Source organism: Corapipo altera, unplaced genomic scaffold (genome assembly GCF_003945725.1).
Source record: "Corapipo altera isolate COAL_440 unplaced genomic scaffold, ASM394572v1 0, whole genome shotgun sequence".
Taxonomy (NCBI): domain Eukaryota; kingdom Metazoa; phylum Chordata; class Aves; order Passeriformes; family Pipridae; genus Corapipo; species Corapipo altera.
The window spans coordinates 18,541,719-18,562,834 of record NW_020884872.1 but is presented as its reverse complement, the minus strand read 5'-3'; the positions used below and the strand labels follow the sequence as shown (position 1 = coordinate 18,562,834).

General features: G+C 39.4%; 1 protein-coding gene across 4 annotated transcripts in view; it reads left to right on the top strand.

Annotated features, from left to right (window-relative positions):
- Positions 1 to 21,116, top strand: part of FRMPD4 (FERM and PDZ domain containing 4) — a 299,234-nt gene that overhangs the window by 114,775 nt on the left and 163,343 nt on the right. The window contains exon 1 of one of the 4 annotated variants that reach the window (XM_027639273.1): positions 19,484 to 19,662. The exons of the other annotated variants lie outside the window; for them this stretch is intronic. The gene's annotated coding sequence lies outside the window, so the exon portion shown is untranslated. Of the gene's footprint in view, positions 1 to 19,483; positions 19,663 to 21,116 lie in introns of those variants that run through there. 4 annotated transcript variants of the gene reach the window in all.

The following is a 21,116-nucleotide window of genomic DNA, read 5'->3' as shown; positions in this document are numbered from 1 at the left end:
TAAACACGCTAATGAAATTTAGAGGGATTGATATGAAATGGGGTGATAGGGTTGGGTATGTGTAAACTAGTATTCGAAAAGGTAAGGGATATAATGCAGCTACATTAAAATCTACATTTACTACACAACTACTTTTAAAATCTACAAAAGTTAAAAAATCCAAAAAGCTCTGAGGTATCAGTAGTACTCTGCTTTCACAGCGAGTGAAAGTGTTGTTGGTGTTTATACATTTACATTGTAAATGCAAGTACCATGTGTGCTTCTGATGGATGCATTCTGAAGGCAAAGGCAGACTGTGGTGGGGGGAAAAACAGTTTTTCCCCTGAAGTTATAAAATGATAAACCCCCAGGGGGTGGTTACCTTGAGGTTGAACCAATCAGCGCTTCTGCGAAATATAAACATATAACCCAGACCGGAAGAGTTGTTGTTGTAGTTGTAGTTGTAGTTGGGGAGTAGCCAAGTTGTAAAGTCACGAGAAAGGGGCCTGGAGCCCCGTTGGGGGCTGGGGCCCCCCCCAGCCCCCAGCTGGGGGCTGCAGGGAACTTGGAACAGTGTTAAGCTGGACTAAGTATTTGTAGCTAAGAGCTGGGGGATGTTTCTCCGCTGTGAGCAGCAGCAAGAGATACTGAAAGCAGCGGCAGACCAGCACTGACCAGAGAAACAGTGGCAGAGAGCCAGCAGAAGATAAGGAGCAGCAAACAGGCATTGCAGCCAAGGAAGAGAGACTCAGAGTTGTCTGAAGAGAAAGAGAGCCAGCAGCAGAGAGAGTAGAACTAAGCTCTACAGAGAGAGAGAGTTTGGGTAAGAACTGAAACCAAAACTGCCCAAACCCCTCTGAGACCTCCTAGAGAGAGGAGGATGATGGACTCTTACTTGAGGAGAGTCTTGGAGTGCTGCAGCACTGCAGAAAGGAGCTGAAAAGCTCGGGGCTTCCCGGAGCTGAACCGGGACAGCCAAAGGAATGCGGAGGAGGGCTTCACCCCCCCGCTGCTTTGAGACAGAGCATGGGAGCTCTGCAAAGGAGGCTTGAATCCCCTGAAGACAGGGACCATCACAAAGACCCCTGTGCTTCGTGGTATGACGTGGTGAAGTGACCTTTGTCCTGGTGAACACAGCCCACGGAAGAGAAGACCCTCGCTTGGAGTCGAATGGCCGAGAGGGCTTGGATACCCCCTCGTGTGTACTGGCAGAGATCCAGCTACAACTGCTGCATGAAAGAGGAGAACCTGCTGCCCTAGAGACACTGCTGCTCTGAGAGTGGAAAGGATCTCTTCTTTCTTCCCTCCTGGACTTTTATTTGGAGAGAGAAGAGATTCGATCCATTGTAAATACTGCTTTATCATGGTAGAGATAGTTAAGATTGTGTGTGTAATGTATTGTAATATTTATTTTGTACAGTCATTGTAATATATAATCCCTTCTCCCCATTTTGAGTCTTGTGTGGTGTCTGGAAAAACCCATTTTACACTGAGCTGAGATGTGGGAGGGGGGCTTGGACTCAGGAATTGGATTTTGGGGCTCTCAAACCATGACACAGACTTTAAGCTAAAAAGTACTGTTATGCTAGATTTAGTCAGTTGCTTACTCATTTTGCAGATGGGGGAAAAAAACTTTTATTGAAATGTTAAGGATAGCTAGCAATTCAGAGGTTTTCAGAAGCTCTAGTTCAGGGAGAATACAAATATCTCTGGAAAATAATAGTAAATGGTAACTTACATGATGTTCCTAATGTTCACGTTTTTCCTTGTTAAAATTTACTTCAAGAAGGAAGATATTCCAAATTGAGTATCAGTAGATTTAATAGATTTTGTATATGAAGCTGTTTTTTCAGTTCAAGCTGTAGCCATTCAAGAAGGTTTTGGTCATTTTCACACGTCTGAGAGCTGCATAGAGGGGAAAGGCTCAAAGTTCTGCTCATGCTCTGGGAAGGACTGAGCTCAGCCCTTCCTGGTGACTGGTCAGTCAGCTTGGAGGTGGCCATGAGCTACATTTTCACACAACTGTTTTCATAGAAACAGTCTCTCTTGAGGATTTTTTTAGGGAAAGAGAGGTAGCTTCATGTCTGAGGTAGGGGATTCTACAGCTGTTGGAAAATGCTGTGAATGAAATTAAAAGGTAATTATAACTCAGTATTTTTCTAAGAAACTAAAAAGTTGTTTGCCATTGAAGTTCATGCTTTGTGAATATCAAAGGGATGATGAGGATATATTCATTGCAGAAAGTAGCAACAGGACAATAATGTCATTGCTGCAGATTAGGTTGTCTTGCATCAAATTTTTCTTGGTCTTTGAAAATCCTTTTGCAGTCATGTTTTTTGACAGTTTTTTGTTAGACTTTTTCCCACTCAACATTTAAGATGCAGAAGATGTAAATGTCACTTCCATATTAAGGATTAGCTCTGGGCTTGGAGAAAAAAGCATAAAGTTAATTGGAAGGTCATAAATAAATCATTGCTTTTCTTGTGTGTGTTTATGCATATAGTTTTAAAAATCTCTTTGTAAAGAAATATTTAATTTCTAAATGAGATATGAATAAATTGTTAGGCTTGTTGACCACCTTAACTGCGGTCTGTAAGATTCTCCAGTTCTGGATTAGTTGAGAAGACTGTTACTGAATTTCAGGAGTTGGCTGTATTGTTTCAGAAACAAAAAAGAGATGCTATATACAGTACTAAATGAAAAATAATTTTAGCACGTGGTAGCAAATACTTAATAAAAGAAAAAAGAGAAAAAGAGAAAGGTATGTTAGTTGCAAGAGAAACAGCATTTCATGAAAAACTTGTGGCTAGTTATGGTGCCATATCTTGGACAAATTTGATTTCTCAGTTTCAGTGAAACTATGTAGTGAAGAATGCCTATGCTGGAGTCATCGTCCCTGGAGATATTTCAAGGACCTGTAGATATGGAATTTAAGAACATTGCTTAGTGGTGGACTTGGCACTGGGTGCTGGGTTTATTGTTCTATGATTCTATAATATGATACTGTGAATCAATAGAATTAATATAATCTTAGAACATGATAATTAATACACATCTGTCATTTTAGAAGGATTTCCAAGAGAACTTTTTAGTGCATTTTTTGCTGTTAATTAAACATAAAAACTTCTTCAAGTAACTGTTATAGTTAGATTGCCTCACTAGTGGTAAACAAGTGGTCTTGGAGGCCGTGAATCACATGAGAGCACTGTGCAATCTCTGACTCTACAGGACTGTGGAACTGCAATGGTATGTAGCCCTTCTGCCTCAAAAACCAATGAGTGAGCTGGCCAGAAACAGAGAACCCTCTTCTAGCTGGGTCAATGGGGACATCAGTATAAGTCATGGGAGTAGCTGGCACTTCCACTAGGGTGGAGTGCCGAGAGGATCCAGCCACAGTGTAATGTCAGTAAAATAATCTCGTGTCACCTCCTTGAATCCTTTGGGTTTGCAGTGATCTGAACTGTAATATTAAGTTATATGTAGTCACTAGAGCATCTCAGACTTCAGTGACTTGGTACCATTTAGAGATAGTATTTAAATTTCATAAAGGTATAGGCAATACAGAAGTTATGTGAGGAAGCACTTAGTTGATGTGAAAGTGGTTTGCCAAACAAAACTGCACTAAATTGTTGTGGGGTGAGGATAATTCAGATATTGCAAAGTATTTTGTATATAGTGTGCTCTAGATTAGCTATATTTTAAATGTATAATATGAGGCTAAGGAGTGAAAATTTTATGTATCTTAGTTATCAGGTTTTTTTCAGAGCATTTTCATGTGTTGTTTCCTGGTGGAGTCTCTTTCTATGGTTTCATAGTTTGATAGTAGTAGGTGGAAATTGTTACCTTGCTCCTAATTTAATAATTGTAAAAAGTAAACAAATAAAAAATATTTGTAGTCTAGAGAAGGACATAGTGGTGGGTTTTTTTTTTGTTCCTCTATCTTGGTAACTATGAAATTAATACTGAGTGGATGCTGTGCTCAGAAAACAAATGTTGAACATAATTCTATTTTGAATTAAAGTGGCACCATACCAGTGTGTATATCATTATTGATACTCTCTGGGGGCTTGTAAAGTACATATATCACTGTTTTGGACTGCAAATCCCTTTACTGTGGTGCTAGAAAACAGTAATAGGCAATATATGAAAATGATGAAGTGGAAACTGTTTTTTCTTAGTCTTGAAGCCATTCCTGTTCTAAATAGGTAGCTATTATACCAAAGAAATCACTGTTCTGCAAGGTTAAATTTGTGAAAGCTTCAAGGATTCCCCCCCCCCCCCGAAAATTTATTTAAACCAATTATTTGAACAAGTCTGCAAAACTATTAGTACAAGGTTATGGATTTTCCACTGATTTCTGAATTGCCTTCATCATAAGCTTTTCTTTCATCTGGGCACTCACCATATATATATATGATGAGATTGGTGCTTATTGCCTCCTTCCCAGGATGAACTAAAGCCATGATGTTGGCTTTGATGTAGAAACAACAACAGCTGTTCTGCTCTACTCCTCTTTCCAAGGACTTCGGGTGAGGTAAAATTGCAGATGATGAGGATAATGAATTCAAGGAAGAGGAGTTGGGGAACTTCTTAATATATTAGAACTGAGAGATGACAGAGATAGCAAATGCTAAATAAGAAAGAAGATAATGAACTGAAAGAAAGGTTCCTCTTGAAAGGCTGGTGGCATTACCAGATGAAGCCCATTCCCATTTGTGATTGAAAATTGTGTATTGTTTGTAGGTTGTGTTTTGTCTATCTTCTGATGGATTTCTGCTTCAGATGAACAAAAAAAGTTCTAATTTTCCATATGGGTTCTTGGTGGCAAAAATCAGCTTCCTTGAAGACGAATTAGTATCATGGGATTACTTTTTATATTTATTTTGTATTTATGTTCATATATCTGTTCAAACACAGATATATGTTGTTGTTGTTGGATCTGGGAGTTATTTTTGTCCCTCTTAAGTTTTAAATACTTAATCTGTGAAGTCTTCTCTGGAGCCAAGTGGGTTGTTTTTTTCATATTGATGAGCTATACCTCATAACTGTCTGGCAGAGCTAAAGTGCAGTTGTTTACATCTCTGTGCTTGTATTTCATTTCTGCTCTTAGCCAAAGTGCTGAACCATAACAAATCTACAATGCAGAACATTTCTTTATAAAGATTGAGCACAGTAATTTTAGAAACTGGAATAGAGTTTATTTAACAGGGGAAGAAAAGAAAGAAAATTCATCAGCCTGAGGTCTTTATTCCTATCCCACTGCTGGCTGATGTTTCCAGACTTGGCACAGTTGAGTTCCAGCTCCCCAGTTCAGGAGCATGAACTTTACCTGGGATAAGGGCTGGGTGTATTAAAGCTTCAGGAGGCTTCTCTTGTGCTAGGCAGTGACCACCAACAATTACAGTTCTCCTTCTGTAAACCTGATGCATTGTGTAGAGTTTTAAAAGCTGTATTGACAAACATGTAGTCGAGAAGCCTCTGGAGGCTTCATTGAGAGACATGAGAAAGCAGCTGTCTGATATTTTAAGGAAACGGGGTCTTTTGCATCAACAGTGATGTAGGGCTGAAGGTCAGTTCCTGTGACATAACAGATGATGTGTAATTATATTTTTTGTGTTTTATAAACTATTTGCTTATGGCAATGTGAATTTTTGATAGACTCTGCAAAGCATGAGCTAGGATGGACTTTCCCATTAGTGGGAACAGTGATATTTGCTGAGGCATCTCTTTGATTAGCTCTGGGCCATTAATAATGGTGAGTGATTTTGAAAGCATGAGCAAAAAGATTTTTTGAGATTGGGATGATTGAAAGAAGGGTGAGAGTGAGAGAAAAAATAAAGCTTTTTTTTGTGTGTGTGCTGTTCTATCTTCTGGAGACGGGCAGGATCCTTTTGCGATGTGAAAATAAGGCTGTAGTGTGAAACATGGCAAAAAAAGGCCTCCAGATTTTTAACTAGATTGTTTTTGAGTGTACAGTCTGACATGTCCTGTTCTTGTCCATCCGTGCACATGAATGTCTTTTTAGAAAAGAATAAAAAATGCCTGTCAGCAGCTGGAATGTTCCAGGGGTCCCGTTTCTGCAGTGCCACTGAGAAAAAAACTTCTTGACAAAACGTGGGAGCAAAGCTTGCTAATCCATAGCTTTGCTTGTGGGTAGGATCCCACCTTTTCATTACGTTTTTTTCATAATTTTTGGTTGAAAATTTGGAACTGTAGTGATATTTATGCTGGTTATGACTTCTTTCTGTAAGCATTTTGCATCTATTCTTAGGTATTTTATACTGAAACATGAAAACTGAGAGGAAAAACTTGCAGAAAACATAACTAGCTAAACAAGAGTTTGACTAGTCAGATGGCTTGAAACATTGAAAAAATGGATAGGAAGATTAAAGCTGATTTTACAAATTTCCAACTTGGTTTCACAGTTTATGCTAATTTGTTTTTACATTTTGAATGAATTATTACTGTTTATTATAGTTATTTTTTAAGAATAAATATTCTAAAATGTTACTGGATGTGAGAGCCAAAAAAAAAAGTTCCACAGCAATTTCCAAGAGAACTTTAATTCAAATAACAATTTTGATAGTGTCTCTCTTAGAACTTACTCATAACTGAGACTGCACCAAAGTGCCTCAGAGGACAAATAATTTTTAGGTCTGAACAAGTTTCAGTTTGGACTCATGCCTATTACATCTTCAAAGTGCAGAGCATGAGAATATGTGACAAGAATTTGGGTGCAGGTGAGCAGCATATCTGTGGTTTGAAGAAGCAAGTTGTCTTCCATAATGTGCAGTTTCTTAAATGGGAAATTAAAATCTGAGCATTGAATTCCTTTATTGAGCTTTCTTGTTTCCAGAAGAGTGTTTTCGTTTTCTCTTCTTGTGCTTTGCACTCATAGACAAGAGGAGCTGCCTTTCTGCATGTGAGAAGTAGATGAGAAACAATTTATTATTTTTTGTTTGTTGGAGAAAGAAGTTCTGTAAAAAGTCAAGTAAGAGTCTGGAAAACACAAGAATTCTTCCCTCATCTTTTTTGCTTTGTTTTTGGAGTTGTTTGTTGTAGGGTGGTACTGAGTAAGCCATATGGGTTCCCAGAAAGTATTTACTTTTTTTTTCCTGTAGCTGGCCATTTTAATCAAAAATACAGTTGTCTGCACAGTGACTGTAAAAAAGCTATATTTCTGGTCTGTTACATGTGCTTGCCCAGGCTTTACAGTCCTTGCTTGTAAATACAAGTTAGCAATTGTAGATCATCAATTGTATATATGTATGCATGTATTCTTTCTTTAAATATAGAAACTGAACTTTGACCTTTCCTGCAATGTGCTGCCTTGCCGGCTGGCAGCCACCCAGCTAATTGGGGTGAGATCAGGGCTGTTGATGTCAGGGACTGTGGTGGGCCCAGGCTAGTGTTGGTTTGGGGTAATGTAATAAATAGCTATGATTTGTTCCTGGAAAATTTATGATTGCAGAAAATTACAGGGCAACACTCAGTGATTTTTTTATTTTTATTTTTTAACTTGGTACTATTATTTTCTTTCAGTAAGTGCCTGGAGAAATACTACCTGAAGTCAAGGGTCTTGAATATTATTATTTTATTTGTTATGAACAACAATGGCAATATCCTTCCTAAACCTCATTGCTTCTGTATTAGAACTGTATTAAAGTTTGGAGCTCCTTACGTGGCATTGGGCAGCTGAGTTACACATACACAGAAAGCCTGTCAGTGTGGTATTTGCTATCCTTGCAGGTGTTCATGCTTGCCCTATGGAAACACAACCAACTAGCCTTGGCAAGGAATAAAATCCCAGCATTTATGCTCTTGTTCCTCCTGTGATTGACCAGTGCTGCCATACTTCATTTGCTATAGAAAACCCTAACCTTACCCGTTCTTGCACAAGTGAAATTATGTCTTTGTATGGAGAGTGTGTAACTTACAGCTTCAGCTGAAGTCTTTAGAGAGGAGACTCATGTCTGCTTGCATCATGTGTGTACAAAGAAAAGGAGAAAGCAAAATTCAGTCACGAATTGTGGTTTTTCCCATTGACTAAGTGGGCCTTGCCAGTGAAGAAACCATCGTGGTTAGGATTGAGTAGTTCTCCCTTGTGGGGCAGGTCCAGGTGTGTCATTAGCCCAGCATTCTGAATCTGCCAGTTTTTTTCTATTCTACTGATGCAAGGCCAAGGATCTTTGGGGAATGCAGCCTCTTCTATTTACAGACATTATAAAACAGAACAAAACCTCAACCTTGGTAAATCCAACTCCTAAAGTTAGTGGTTGCAATAAAGGTCGAATATCATGAGTAACTCTTACAATTTTTCCATTTTCTGTTTGGGAGCAGTGAAATATTTATCTGTCTCCATACCTCACCATGAAATAGATAGCTATAAAACGGCAACAAAGGTATTGATAGGACCCTCTATACTGTGACTGGTGTGGGGTCAAAACCAGATTTGAGGAAAGTGCAATATTTACTCTTAATCTTAAGTTTTGTTTTCTGAGCAAAGTGTATTATGTTAGTTAATCTGCTAGGTTTCGTGAGATAAATGAATAAAGTGGTGTGCTGGTTTAATGAAGGCAGCCAAAGTGTGGTCTTTCACAAAGCCCATTTAAATATCTCTCTTGCCAGCTTCCTGTATTCAGGCTCTCTTTTCTCCAGAGGTTTACCTCTGTCAAGCACTATGTTTCTTTTATTGTAATGATGTAAAGGGATGGTAGGAGTAGAGGGACAGCATTATGCTGAACATGAGCAGTGAAGTAACAACCAGATTGTGGTGTTCCCCTTGCTGCTTAAAGATCAGCAGTTTCCTATATATCCTTTCTAGTTTAAACTCTTAATTCTGTCAGTGGCATTTATAGTATATTGGTAGTCTGTATGAAGTTTCCAAAAGCTCACTCCAAGCTACATAGTTCTTTGAGTCTTCCTTTTCTTTAGGGAGAACTAAAAGCAACTTCTGTGTGAATTGTTTCTTGGTTCTTCCAGCAGGAAGAAAGTGGATGAACCTTTTTTTTTTTTTTTTTTTTTTTTTTAAATTGTGCTCTTGAAAAATGTGGAAAAATAACATGTAGAAGCTAAATGGAAGTATGCTTTCTGGAAAGCAAAGGCACAAAAATTGCTGTCATGAGTTGGAAAGTGAAATTTACTGCTAAAAGATATGGTTTAAGCTGATTTTACTCAGATGTATAACTCTCATGGGAAGGTTGTCACTGGACGAGGATTGAGAGAAAGAAGATTTCCAGACTTCTTAGGATATTACAGAAAAAAGATTAAAATAGATGTTTTTTGTCTCAGAGTTCAGTAAACTTCCACCTTCTGCTGTTTTCAGCAATAAAATCTCATGTTTACACCATGAGTAGCAGAGGAGTTTTGTTGAGAGAGGTGTGCAAGAATGGCAGTGTCACAGCATAGGGTGATACAGGTCTACCTGCTTATAATTGGGGTTTGTCACCCTTTCCAAAATGTATAATGTGGCTAAATGAAGAAACTTCTAAACAATGCTTGTTTTTCAGGAATCTGTGTTACTGCTGTTGGTTCTTAATGCTATCAATCCTCGTGGTGCTGTCATGTAAATCAGTGGCTGACTGGTCTTTCTCATTTATGATGCTTGCAGCAATTCATTAGATCTGTCTTATCTAAAGGACTTTTATTTTTAGCTTTACAGCCCTTTAATGTACTTTTCTCTGGCACTAACACATGACTCTGAGAGAGAGCTCTCCAATCCAACTTGAAAATGTGTTTTCCTACAGGGAATGAATACAGTGGAAATTCATCCAGTTTGTCCAAGGACTTATATTCAGGACTTGTCAACATGCCCAGTGAACCTAGACTTGTTTTGGAGTAATTTCTGTAGTGAAACTGCAGTATAGGAATGAGTACTAATGACTGAATAGATAGAGGAGACTTTGATAGTAGATTTTGACATACTTTCCTTCTCTTATGGGCTAGTAACTGCATTATATATTTTAAAAGCACATTGTAATACTTTGCAACATGGATATCTTGCTTACAAGAGCTGCCAAGCTTCAGCAAAGAGCCTCCATTTAAGATGCTCACTGACAGATTCTGTCACAAACTACTCATCTTAATTATATTTACCTGTCTCCTCTGTAACTTAACTGCATCATGAAAAGCTTCCTTATCTTTCTGTTAGTAGCAAGCTATCCAGTAATACCAGACTTGCACGTGGCACTGATGAGTAAGTATCATTTAGGTAAACTAAATATATTTAGTGGCACCTTTCGTAGTTGTTAACAAGCTTTATTTAAAGAGCAAGAGCTGAGTGATGAATTTAGGTACGGAGGTGTAGGAGAGTATGGCTGGAAATTTAAGTGAGGAGTCATCTGTAGTGGTAGCTAAGAAGGATCTTCAGTCATGGTAGTGCATATAAAATCCTCCAGAGACCATTCCTTGCACTTCTTGCAGTCAGGGGAGAGAAAATGGCTCTTCCAAAAGGGAGTTCACTGCCCAAGACAGATAGTGGCTTCTGCATCCTACTCCTTGGGACAGTCTCTTTTTCCTGTGTCAGCAATAGATCAAGTTAAAGGGGACAAGCATCACTACACCAAAAATTGCTTTTCTGAATACCTCCCACAGCCTCTCTGAGGGCAACGTTCAAGTGAAATATGTAAGAAGCATTTAGGATATCTAAAAGCTGCCTACACTCTCTGAGTTTGCTTGGATTCAGAAGAGAGAGGAAACACTGCAGTGGAAATGTGTGGATATGAAATGAAATAGGGAAAAAATGGAATAAAAAAATCTATTTTTCTGAGACTGGCTGTCTTGTCTGTAACATCCTTCTCCATATTGCTGATGTGTCTGAGGGTGTTCAACAGAATCAAAAACTTGGGTTATTTAAAAAAAAAAATCTGTAAGGAGTTGAAAATTCATTGTCTGTTTAAAAAGCATAAGCAGAGGGAATGAAAAGGAAGGGACCTGGTGAGTGTGTGTGGATGTTGGAATTGCAGATGTCGATGTAGGGTTGCAGAAAGGGCATCTCCGGATGTCAGGCTTCTGGAAAGGAACATCACCTGAGGTGAGTGAGTGGTGGTTGGTTTAGATGGATATTTGCTAAGAGAAATGGTATAGTGGAGGGTGGTGGTACATTTAACTTGGCTGGATAACACATTCAGTAAGACTTTGGTTCCCTCTGTTTTCACATAAACCTTTAATGCTTCTTAACATTGCTTGCGATTGTTAGTTGCTTCTTCAGTAAATGAAGTGCATCTTTGTGGCCCTTTTACTGCAGATAAATAAATTTCCTTTTCTATCTGGAACTGGATAATTTCACACTCAACTGTGTTCACATTTCCCAAACAGTTGGAGTCATCAGCATCATCTGTAATTGGGTAATATCTTTGTCTAAATTGATTTGGTTTTTGGTTTCAAAGAGATACCAAAACAACCGTAGTAAAGAAGCCCTCCAGAATCATGTTGGATTTCATAAGAATATAACATCTCTGCAATCTGTTCTTTAGTGCTAACTCAGATCTTGTGAAATGTTTTTATGGCACAGTTATTTTTTTCTTTTTTTATTTTAGGATTTTGTTTTAAATGTATGGCTTTTTCTTTAGTTCCAGAGACATTCTTGAAACTGCTCTATTCCTGACCAGTGTGATCTGTCTGATGGTAGATCAGAATCAGAGATGCAAATGACTTCTATCCAGTAACCTCCTTTTTCCCCAAAGATAAGAACAGCTGCTTGGGCAGTGAACCTCCCTGCGAAAAGCCAAATGTCAACCCCTTTGCCACGGTTTGACAGGGATTTGGCAGCTGCTGCCATCAGTGGGACTTGCAGAGTATGTAGAGGGAAAGACAGGTGAGAAGTACTAACCCCTGGTCCCCAGGGATGTGAAGAACCGGGTGTGCAGGTAGAGGTGAGATATCTGGTAACTGAGGGGAGAACAGACTATGGGGAAGACGCTGCACACTGGGATGTGCTTCCTGTGCTGCTGAAATTGTAAGCATCCAGATTTAAAGGGGGAAAAGAAAAAGAAATCCCGGATAATGTTAACAGGAAAAGGTAGGTGTACTGTCACGTTGTGGATAGCTTTGTACCTCTTGATCTTTCAAAATAACTAGAGATTTTATTCCCTGCATCATGTTACATACCTGGGGCTTGTGGCCATGTGCTGTTGAAATTAAGGACAAGATTTCTGTGAGATGTCTCTTTTTTACCACAGTGGTGCTGTCACTAAGCAGTTGCTCCCTCTGACATCTGGCTTGTCCATTTAATTCCCACTTTGCTCACAAGCCTGTGCCAGTTGGTGGCCTGACAGGGAGATATTCAGAGGTGAGGCTAATGTGCAGACTGTGACCTGAACAAATATATTACTGAATGTCTTGAGGACAAAAAAAAATAGAGGAAGATGGTCTTTGATACAAAGAACTGTGTTGCTTTGCATCTGAGGCAGTTGTGTGGTGATGGTACCTCTGGTGGTGAGGATAGATGAGATAGTCCGCTTAATTAGTAATTTCTCACCAGAAATTCAATATATAGAAAGCAAGAACTAGCTGCTCACATGGATACTTAGAACAAAGAAGTATTATAGTCTACAAGTCCTAGTCTGCAAGTCCGGATACAATGATAGACCAAATGGCCTTCTCTCTGTAAAAAGCAAAAAAAGGAGAAAAGAAAGAAAAAAGTAAAATAAAATTTTGATATGGTTGATAGCTGTTGGAACTCTGTCACTGCAAGGTGTATGTGTGGGAAAAATAGAAGAATTTATGCTTTTCATCATTCTAGTCCAAGGAACTATTAGTTTTCTGTAACCTTCAGAGCAGTAGTAGTATTTCAGCATTTCAGATGTCCTTTTTCTTCTGTCACGTGGCATCCAGGATCAGCTTTACAACCTACTGTTGTCAATGCAAGTGACTGGGTACTGTTGCTTCTCGTTTCCTCCCAAAATGTGTATCCTAAATTTCCTTTCTGAAAAACCTTTGTGCTACAAGTAAATATGTTGAAACAGTAGATTTGAAAGGAATAGTTTATACCTGGGGGAACCACTTGGCTCCCCTATTTATTTGGGAGTTATGCTCTGTAGTGTTTCCCAGGTGAAGCAGGTAGACATTTAAAGCATGTGTCACTTTCAGGTGTGGAAATAGTTTCTCCAGCAAGATGAGGAAACCAGGTTTGGAATAATCCAATTTACCTGGTGGATTTTGTTTGGTTAGTTTTCAGTTGGTCAAAAAACACATGAACTACTTGAGCAAGAGGTGTCTGGGAACAGGTGGCTTCTGTATTTTATCATAACGATTCATAGCTTGAATAACGGTGTCATTGGAGAAAAACAGGCACTGAGGTATCTCCTTACAGCGAATTAGCATTTTACTTGCACAGCATTTCCTTCCAAGATCAATTTCTTTTAAATTCAAAACTGATCATAAGGATATAATTCATCAGGGTAAGTCTTTGTTATATGGAGAAGCAAAAAAAAAAAAGTGCCTTATTTTTGTTTGTGGGATGTTCTGTGGGCAGACATGAGAGTAGGAAGCAGCAGTGTCTTCAGGGGTTGTGAGCTCAGGCATTTGATCAGCGTGAAAAGTTATTCGCAGATGTTAAACCTTCAGGCATTCTGCACTGCATGTGTAACTTCTCTGTTAATGAATTTGCCATGATTAGACAATTTCAATTGACCAGAAGGAAAAAAAAAGGGGCTACGATTTCTGGAAAGCTGTTGTTTAATGCTGGTGACTTATGTAGCAGTAGAATTTTCACTACAATGAAAAGCCCTGCATCAGGTTGCAGGGCTGTCAGAGATCTTTTGAGACTAATAGGGAAAATACATAATGAGAGATGAATTGAGTAGCTTAGTTTCTTGAAGGAGCTCAATTTCCTTTTCTTAAAAGAAATTTTCTCCTGTATTACTGCTAAAGCTAGCATTTGAAATACTATTGCAGTGTAGCTATTTGGCAGCTTGGCTTGTTCTCATGTTACAAGAATGATACTAATAATTCCTATTGACTGCTGTGACCTCTGCTGGAGGGAAAAGAGTCCATTTCCTTGTAACCTTTCTTCTCTGAGCCTGGTAGCATAATCTTAATTTATTTATTTATTACTTGTTTGTTCCCTGCAGCAAATTTCCCTACCTGCCAGGTGGCTGAAGTGATTTGCATACTTTTTGATTTATCTCCTATCATAAATGTAGTTCAAAAACAAATATCTGATGAAATTTTTAACCTGTTAGGCTTTCAGTTCTATGAGTGTGTGCTTTGTACTCATCACAGGGCTTAATTTAACTGTGCCTATGAACGTCTGTCTTAATGTTGAAGTCCACAGCTACGTTTCTGTTTGCCCCTTTGCCTCACACTGCATTAAGATTGCATTTGTACAACATGTCATGGTTTGAGTGTCTCAGAGGTGTCAACATGTAAGTCTATATTGCATCACCTTTCTGAGTCTGTACACTGAATCTGCGGTCAGATCTTGTTAGTGTGAAGTCTGTTGCAGTTGGAAACCGCTGACAGTGAAGCCATTTCAGAATAACAAATCTTTGACTTCAGATTGTAAGAATATCCACCAATTAAATATTTCTCATTCTTCAATGCTGCAAACAGCGGCTTACAGTTTGACTTTATGCACCAGTTAACTAATTAGATTCCTCTTTAAGAAGATGCATGTTCATGCATCATTGTTTTGGAAACATTAATGGTTTGGGAATTTGTTGTCTGTTGGGTGGTTTTTTTCTTTTTGTTTGGTTTGGGGTTTGTTGTTGGTTTGTTTGTTTGTTTTTACCTGGGGGACTTTTTGCTGTATCTAAAGCAGACCTGTCATGGCTTCAGATCAAAAACTACCTTTGCTACGATGGCTCTGCCCCAGAAAGGTTGTGGTATGAAGCGGCAGTGAGCACACCCGTGCCTTGTTTTTGAAGGGGTTCCAAGCAGTCCATGGTAGCCCCATTGTGCTAAACAACCCAAACTTTTTGAGCTCTGACCCAGAAAGCATGACTCAGAGTTACTTTTGCTTGCTAGCTCTCAGCAGCCTAGGAAGAGCTTACTAGAGGCACACATAGGCCCACGTGATATTTGTTCTCCTCACATTTGTGGGCAGTGTTGTTGTGTTTTGGTTGTAAAAGCAGCCCCCTCAGATGGGGAAACAGGTTAGCAGAGCGTTAGGTTTTGGGTGAGAGTGGGAGGCTTTCAGGGAGGAGTGTGAGATGGAGTTAGCTGAAGCCTTTGAGTTTCTCTGTGTGCTCCTTTCTTCTGGTGAAATGGCGTCTTTCTGTGCCAGCTTAGCTGCCTGTGGTGAGACAAACGCACAAACCAGTTGTTGGAGTCACAGCTGTGACACTGACAGAACAGAAAAATAGCAGTAGGGACAAGCAATAGGATCCACGTGAAAAATTGTGTGTGTGTGTGTGTGTGTGCGTGAGAGAGAGAGAGAGAGGGAGGGAGGGAGTTGAGGGTTTGCTGTTTCTGTCGTGTCTCTGGAGGCTGGAGTGGCACCAAAAGTCAATGCAGAACGAAGCATGAGGAGGAGAATCCTAAACAGTTAAGTTCTGAGAAAATGGAAGGCATCTGCAGGCCATAAAGGAGTTTTGGAGGAATAACGAATGAAAAAGTCTGTATAAGCACACGTTTTTTCCTTCAGTTTAGCCTGTGTTCTAGCAAACAGCACAGAGGAATCAAAAGCTTCCTTATTACAGAAAGGTAAAATCTGAACTATTGTATTGGGAAAAAACAAGATGATTCTATAAGTGGTGTTAAAAGTCTGTCTCTTGCTATTTGATTATTTAAACCTGGAAATCCTCATCCTGTAGTATCTTCTTAGACTCTTGCTGTTCAGAGGAGCTATGTCTGCATCTCCATCTTCTTTTGCTCCTTGCTGGGCAGATTTTACCAGGCTTGCTTCTTCGTGTCTAAGCTTTTGAAGCTTAGTGAAGAAATGCAGCTTGAACTCTTGGAGACTACCATGACCATGATGTTGCACTTAGAGAAGAATGTACAAACCCAGAGACTGTGGTTCTCATCTTTATTTGTGGACAAGAATTAATTATAAAAAACTTTTATGTTGTTGAAATTGAAGTTAGAAAAGCAATCTCTAAAACTGGAAACAAATTTAACAGTAAAAAAACCCCCAACTAATAGATTTTGAAAAATAGATAAGTCTTAAACCCCCAAACCTTAGAATCAGTTTCAGTTGCTTTTTTTAAAAAGCTTTTCTTCTATAAAACCTTTATCCTTATTCCAGGGCATGGTGATATTTGAAGACAGTGATATTTACATAGTAAAGCGGCAGTTATTTCCTTTTCCTCTAAGATTGATTTAATTAATATTTCTATTGTCTGACAAAAAAGTCTACCTGCCTGCTTGACATCTCCTCATCTCTTCTTAAAAGCTTCTGAAGACCTTGTGACAAAAGGCAGTCTTTTAAGAATCATACTTACCACTTACAGACTGTAAGATGCATTCTGCCATGAACTTCAGGAGAACGAAAGGAATACAATGGCTGTTGAAATTAGAATGGTGATGCTTAAAATACGTCACCACCATCACTTTTTTGGGGAGTGGGGTTCTTCCTGTAAGCCTATCTCCAGCATGCATATTGAGCTAGCACTCCATGTAAAGTATTTATTCTTTCATACTCATTGAAGTACTTCTTCCTGTGTAGAAATCTGAAATGCCACTGCATAGAGGAGTCCTTATGGCATCCATGGGAACAGATTGTGGTAGTGTTTCTGTTGCTAGTGAAACACTGAAATGCTGGTGGATGCAGAAGCAGAAGAATGTGGATCACTCATTCTTAGTGTGATACTAAAATATCTAGATGGCAGCCATTATGAGTTTAGTAGTGCCAGCAGTGCAACTTTAAAGCATCTTTTAAGAGCAATTTTTTTTTTAAAATATTACTTGCAGTATTTTCTGTTGGTGTGTTGTGATGTAACAGACCCAAGTACGCAATCATCAAGACTAGTGCTGCTCGCTTTTCTCCAAACTATGCCTCTATTGGCATACTCCTAGAAAGATAGGAGAACTTTCTTCTTGATGGGGAAGGACTGAATTTCTGCTTAATCACTGCAGTATTCCTTAGTTTGTGTTTGAAGAAATATTCACATAGGTCCCTTCTCACACTAAGCAGTCATGTTTGACTTCCAAAGATGTTTGTGTACTTCCAGAATGAAGGGATAACGTTTCTGACATTTAGTTGTATAGTTTGCGTAGATTAGTTTGTGTGTTTTTTTTTTTTATTTGGTTTATTTTTGTGTTTTTCTTCCCCCCCCCTCCCCATTTTAAGGTACAGTTGGAAAGAATAAAGCCTAATTTGCTCTGGTTCACCTGCCAAAAATGTTTTAGTTGAAGGCTTTGTTCTCTAGAGGATAGGGGGAAGGTTAGGGATAAAGCCTGATTGTTTAGTAACTTTCTGCCTATTAATCAGAAGTCAATTCCCTTTTTAAAGAAAACAGCAATAGTTTATTTCATCATTTTTACAGTAGGTTCAATTTAAACTAAGCTCACTTGCTACTCCCCTCCAGGAAAGTGGGCTTGAAAGATAGATTTGCCTATCCCTTCTTTAAACACCTGTCTTCTGCAATCTAGACAACTAAGTTTAATGTTTACAACCCAAGTGTTGCTATGGCTTTGAGTGAACTGGTACTGGACATTCAGTTTCTGGTTAGTTACCATTGCTTAGGGCAGGCAATTTAACCTTTTCCAAGACTGAATGGTGGGTTGCAATTTGACAAGTAGACTTGTCAGGAATAAAGTTTTTATGTCCATCTTCTGAGGCAATGACAGGTTGATTTCTGTTCTCCCCCTCAACCTATAGTGCATTAAATAATGTACCATTGCCTTCCATTCCTCATAATATTATTTTCTGGCTTTGGCAACAGAAAGGCCTTTTGTACTGATTTTTAAAGGACTGTCTGACTTGTTAGTTAGCTTAGTGGCATCTATTAAAACTAAGTCTCAGTCATTGACTAGCAATAACCGAAATGTCAAAAATTGTTACCCTGAACCTTCAGCTCTTAGCTAGGACTTCAGCAAGCATGACATATGCAATAATGAGTACTGAAGGAAAAAGTAATTAGTGATTCTTGGTTTTTATCCATGAGAATGATTTTATGGAGCAACCTGACTTGAAACTGCAGACTTTCATTTCTGTTTTTATTAATACTGTTTGGTGTTTTCTTTACGTTATCTAAATGATAGCTGTTAAGGGGGAAAAAATCAATATAATTTGCTTGTATTTCATTGCCTAAATCCCACAAATGCTTATATTAGATTTGTTTCTATTATGTTACAGCTAAAATGCAAATCAGTAGATTTGACTAGAGCTTTTTTGTTTTTCATTTTTGTTCTTCATTTTACTATAAGTTATCTCTTGGATGAAATCCACTTTAAGGACCGTGGAAGACGTTAATTTTCCATATAATGGGCTGTCTAACCATTTAGGCTTGGTAGTGGGTAGTATTAAATTAATTTTTGTAATATTTCTAATGTGGGGAAAATATGCTATATTCTGTAAAGCTAGAGTTTCAACTTTATGGTAGCAAATCTGCAATAACTTTTTAATGCTGTTGAGCCATTTATATTTTCTGTTGATGGAACTGTCCAACAGTAAGACTTGGAATTTTAGCACCTGCTTCATCTTCTGTGTTTAGGCATAAAACAAATTCTGATTCTTTTTATAGCAGCATATTGGAACAAGGGGGTTAGAGAAAATCATGTGCTGTGGAGACATCCTGTATCTTTCCTCCATGATACAGAAACAAAAAGAATATATTCTGACTGTGTGGTCTCAATAGTGCCAACCAGGAATGGAGAAGGAAATCAGATGATATTCATGGTCGATGGATGAAATAAATACATGAACTGGAAACTGGGATTTGGCAAAACTAGTTTGCTGATATGGAGGGCATATGCATGTGTAGGGGTGACTTCTTAGCCTGGTTTCCAAAGAAAAAAAAAAGCTTATATAACTTTGCTGCCTGTTTCTGTGCCTGTCACACATTTTAACTCACTGTCGAATGTGTTTCAAGCTGGCCAGATGGGTGGTGATCTCAGTGGTCCTAAAATAGTCTACCACAGCCTTTAGCCAAGAGGACCTATGATCCCTTCCCCAGCACTTGTCTTTGACCCACTCGGGAAGCAGAGGGGCAGTAGGCTCTTGCCTGTGGCCCCAGGCAGCTGCCATGTGGCTGGCCAGCCGGTGCCCATGCGGGGCTGGATTAGCCCCAGGTTGCAGTGCTTGCACTCTCTCTCTCTTTCTCTCTCTCTCTCTCCCAGCTATCAGATCAAATTAACCTTGGTAGGTGACCCCTACCAGTTATTAAGTATTGGACTTGGGAGAGGTTGGCAGATGCACGCGCAGAAGGTTCTGCCTCTGTGGCTCTTTGCCTGGGCTTCATCAGCAGAGGAATATGGATGATCTCTACTAGTGGGGGGACTGCAGGCTGGACACCTCGCATCACTGATTCAGACCCATCCTATGAAGATGCCATGACAAGCGTTACTGGTTTGTGACTTCACCCCCTATGGGACAGGGCCTGTTGTTTGCTAGCCAGATTGGTCATCTGGGGAGGGCTGCTGCTTGACTGGAGCCTGGATCCATGGTGTTGCAGAAAGGCTGCCACAGCTTATCTGGCTTTCTGACTGCTTCCTTGGCAGCTCGTCTAGACAGCCATCAGTGAAGCAGCCAGGAAAAGCTTTCAGCAGATTGAAGGTGACTGTAGGCCTCTGGGGCCAGAGGTAAGAAGGACAGGTGTCTGCATGGCAGACTTCTCAGTCTTCCCATGTAAAGTTTGATTTTAATATGAAAACTTACTGAGAGCTCAGGAAAAAAAAATCCTATTGTGCAAGAAGATTGAGAACTTTAAATAAGATCCACTTGACAAGTAACTGCTTTAGTAACTTAAACTCAGAAAGGTGCCATGCAAAAGGTGGAGTGTACTAAAACAAGGACAGGTAACAGAGGGGGAGTACAAAATCATAGCTTGGTCACATAGCAATGTAATCAGGAAGACAAAATTATTAAGGCCAGTTAGAGCCAAAACTAGCTAAAATAATAAGAAGGGATTCTTAAAGTAGATTGGTAGCAAAGGGAGGTTTGGGAAAGGTGTAAATTCGTGGATGGATACAAGGAACAATCTAGTATATGATGATACAGAAAAACGAAAGCGCTACATGCTTCAGGAAAAGCCTGTTCCCCTACCTCTCTATATGCCAGGATTTTTTGAGAGGCACAGCCAACATCTAGACAGCAACAAGTTAGTGGCTGCTTGGAGAAGCTATGTCCAGAAGAATGGGATTGGATGGGAGCTGCTGAGGGTACTGAAAGAGCTGGAAGATATGAGACCGCTACAAAAAACCTGCAGCTGGGGGTGGTCCTCAGTGAAAGAGAAAAGGTTGATGTTTAATCCATCTTTAAGAAAGACAAGAAGGAGCATCTGGCAACTGTGGGCTACTCAGCTTCACCTCATGACCTGGAAAGGTCATGGAGTATATTCTCATTTCCAAACACATGAAGAGCAAGAAGACAACCATAATCAGTCAGTATGGATTTAGCAAGAGCAAATTGTTCTTGACTCACCTTATTGCTGCTTCGGCTCAAATGACTTGCTGTAGGGGTGAGGGCAAGCAGTAGATCCCTTGAATTCAGTAATGCTTTTGTCGCTGTCTTCCATAGGTGTTCATTTGGAAGCTGAAGTAGTATGGGCTAGGCAAGTGGAATTTTAGATGGGTTGAAAATTAGCTGCTGAAAGGTTCATGGTGCTTTACATCCAATTGGTGGTCTTTAACAAGCAGGGTACTCTAGGGAATGATGCCAAGGCTGACACTGTCAGAGTTTTCATCAACAGCCTGGGTCATGAAGCAAGAGGCACTTTGTGCATATCTGCAGATATGCTAAATTACATTGTTTGACATTCTAGATGGTAGTTTCAATCCAGAGGGAGCACTGGTACAAATGAAACCCTTGTTATGTTGAATTGAGCAAGAACCTTAAATGTGCTGTCACTGCAAATAAGGTAAATAAGGCACTGGTTTGCACTCGTAGTTGCACCTCAAGGATAGTTTTTATCCCCTCTATTTAGTATCTGTGAGGCTATTTGGAACACTCCATTTGATTTTGGAGGCACTGAACTCAAAAAGATAGATGGAAGGGTTGAAGAAAGACCATTCAGAGGTCTAGGAGATGGTGAAGG